This window comes from Tupaia chinensis, unplaced genomic scaffold, assembly GCF_000334495.1.
Source record: "Tupaia chinensis unplaced genomic scaffold, TupChi_1.0 Scaffold000010_1, whole genome shotgun sequence".
NCBI classification, from domain to species: Eukaryota; Metazoa; Chordata; class Mammalia; order Scandentia; family Tupaiidae; genus Tupaia; species Tupaia belangeri.
In genome coordinates, this window is record NW_006159440.1 from 172,485 (window position 1) to 175,895 (window position 3,411).

The window sequence follows — 3,411 nt, forward strand, 5'->3', positions numbered from 1 at the left end:
TAGCCTGAGCAACACAGCAAGACTCTAAAAAATAATACTTTAGAGGACCAGCAGGTGGCATGGTGTTTAAGGCTCTGGACACTCCCACGTGGCCAACCATGGTTTGGGTCCTCAACCTGGTCGCTTGCTTTCCCACTTTCTCTCTCTCTCTTTCTGAGTATCTCTCTCTGGTCAAATTAAAATAAATAAATGAGTAAGTAAAATTTTAAAAATAAATTTTGAAAAGTAATAATACTTTTTAAAAGAGAAAAAGGCTCAGCCCCTTTCAGGACTTGAACTGTGTAGTTGGCCATGTGGGATCCAGGTGCCTTAACCACCACGCCACCTACTGGCCCCTCTGCCATTGTTTTGGTTAATTGTGAGTACCAGAGAGAAAGGGTTACTAGGCAGAGCTGCCATCCGTAAGCATCAGGAAACAGGCAGTGCGGGCTCTGAGTGTGGAGGCTGTGCGGTTCCAAACCTGCTCATGCCATCTCAGCCACAGGGAGAGAGGGAGGGTCCCAGGGGCCTCTCCATGAGGACACACTGTGTGCAGAGGCTGCTTTGTAACTGTTTGGTGTAGAGGAAAAACTTGTAACTTTGGGGGCCAGCAGGTGGCATGGTGGTTAAGGTGCTGGATCCCACATGGCCGATCGCACAGTTCGAGTCCCAGACCCGGCAGCCTGAGGAACACACTGGGCACATACATGCGTGCTCAAAACCCCAGGGGAAAATAGAGCAGGGATTGTGACATGACCATCCCCCTGGCGGAGTGATTTCTCAGTTTCCCTGTCTCTCTCTCTCTCTGTCATGTATCCTATTGCTAAACTGAGAAAAAAGATTGGCCTTGTACCCAGGAGCTCAAGGTCAGAGGACTGTCCCACAGCGGAGACGTCCTCCGAAGAGCAATACTGCGGGAGAGGTCTCTGCGCCACTGCCAAGAGCTGGTTGGGATGAGCGTCAGGCACTCACCAAGGAGAAACGGTTTTCTTGTGGCTGTCATTGGCCACCTCATGGGGGAAGGGAATGAGAAGGTTCCAAATGCTGTGGGCTGGACCTGCAGACAGGCAGGTGGTGGAGAAGGAGCAGCGGTCAGCTCAGTCAGCTCGTCACACTGCCATTGTAACAGCCTCACTTCACAGGGCTCGGGTCTGATCCTGTCGCTCCCTCTGGTGGACAGCTGCTCACTCTGTCCTCTCAGCAGCCATTGCTTTGGCTCTTCCCCCGTTCTCAGCACCTTCGTTCCAAAATGCTGCCTCCCAAAAAATGAACCTAAACAGTATCAAAAGTAAGGGGGCACCCGGATTTGAACCGGGGACCTCTTGATCTGCAGTCAAATGCTCTGCCACTGAGCTATGCCCCCTGCTGGTATTGTGCCTCCTGATAATAGCATGTTGTATTAACGCTGGTGGTTAGTGAGCGCTGTAAAATTAGGAATGATGTCAAGTAAGACAAGGAATGAGCTGGGACACCACAGGGAGAGAGCAGAGGCTGACTTCCAGGAACTCAGACTCTATCAGGGCTCCACCCCTCCAGCTTTATCCTTTGGTTGCCATGGAGAACAAGGATAGGTCTGAAGAGTCCTAGGGGAGGGCTTAGTCTGTTTGACTTGGGTCTGTGCCTGCCCCTGACTGCAGTGGGCTGGATGGCGAGTGGTAAAACCATACAAAGAGCGGGGTCTTCTAAGAACGCACCTGCTCCCACTCAGAACACGTGTCTGCAGTGTGGGCAGGAAAGGTGTTCTGGAAAAGAAGCAGAGCAGCCATGCATGGCTGCTCTGGGCCACCACTGCTGCTCTGGGCCTCTTCTGTTGAGGCCGTTTAAGGAAGACTAGCACCCTGTGTCCCGCTGCGCGGGCCGTCGGGAGCCCACACCAGCTTCCCGATGGCCTCCACTCACTCACCCTGCAAACGCTCAGTCGTTTCCACTGTGCGCCCAGCCCTGACAGTCATGCAGTGTCAGCCGGCAGAGCTAACAGCTCAGCAGAAACGCCTGACATGACAACCATGATAATAACACGGTGTGAAACAGGCACTCGGGGGACACAGAGAGGGCTTTAATTACAAGCCTGGGAGGGGACTGGGGTAATGGCATACTCCCTGTGTGAGATGGTCTTAGCTTTGCAGAGCTTACTTAATAGACAAAGGAGGGGCCAGAAGTTGGCATAATGGCTATGTCGCTGGACTCCCACGTAGTTGGCTGTGGTCTGAGTCCTGGACCCGGTGACTTAAACTCACGCCAGGCGCATGTGCATGTGTGCCCAAGATCCTGAGAGGAGGATGGAGAAAGGACTGGGGTGTGGCCATCCCCTGGGGGTGATTTGCCACTTTCTGTCTCTCTGTCCTCTCTCTTTCTGGCAAGTGTTCGCGCCCTATAGCAAAAACCTCTCCAAAACAATAGACAAGGGAGGTGGGCGGGGAGAAAGGAGGCGAGCACAGCTGAGCAGAAGGTCCAAGCATGGCCGCCACACGCCGCCCTAGAGAAGGTCCAAGGTGGGAGAGTCCCGGGCTGCCCCAGCACCATGGTTTCTCCATGTAGAACCCATGAGCCACAGTCCCAGTCCGATGCCAGTGAGACGAGGGATGATCAGCCCTGCTGACACCTCCAGGCCCAACGCTGGGCTGCCCGGCAGGAAGCTGGGGTTCCCCTCCTCCCCATTCTGGCTTCCCACACAAGTGTCTTCCCTGTGCCATAGTTCACACTGTAGCCTCCTGGGGGTGAAATCCGGCACGGAGGTGGGGAGCAGAGGGTGTCTTCACTAGAGTTCCCCAAGAGGCAATTGTGTCACTTAAAAGGATGTATTGAGGGGCCAGCAGGTGGCGTGGCCAGATCCCATGTGACCGACTGCGCTGTTTGAGGCCTGAAAATGCACTGGGTGTGTGCACGCGTGCTCAGAGTCTCACGAGGAGACTGGAGAAGAGGGGCCTGCAGTGCGGCCATCCCCCTCGTGGGGTGCTTTCTCTCTCACACACACACAAAATGGATATTGAAGTTCTAACCTCTGCACCTGGGACTGTGACCTTCTCTGAAAACATGGTCTTCACAGTTGCATTCCAAACTCCAGATGAACTCAGCAGGGCAGGCCCCAGAGCAACAGGACAGATGTCGTACGGGAGGTGGCAGCGGTGGCGCAGTGGTGCCACTCCCACCAGCGAGGCCCTGTCTGGGCTCACATCCTGAGGCCTCCGTGTCCCGGTGGCTGGGCTGGGTCATGCTGTGCCTCTCTCCCTCTCTCGGAAGAAATATACTTTTTTATTAAAGAAAGAAGGGACAGAACACAGGAGGCACGTCGTGTGGAGATGGAGGCAGAGGTTGCAGAACTGTCTACAAGCCACGGCACACGGAGGGGCGAAGCCCCCACCAGCAGTCGTAAGGAGGCTTGGAGGGGCTCCCCCACACGTCGGAGGAGCCAGGCCTCGCGCCCTGCCTCCC

At 54.9% G+C, this 3,411-nt stretch overlaps 1 non-coding gene across 1 annotated transcript; it reads right to left on the bottom strand.

The window, feature by feature from the left end:
• Positions 1-1,270: 1,270 nt before the first annotated feature.
• TRNAC-GCA (transfer RNA cysteine (anticodon GCA)) lies at positions 1,271-1,342 on the bottom strand. The gene has a single exon. It is a non-coding gene; the product is annotated as a tRNA-Cys (tRNA).
• Between the last annotated feature and the right edge of the window lie 2,069 nt (positions 1,343-3,411).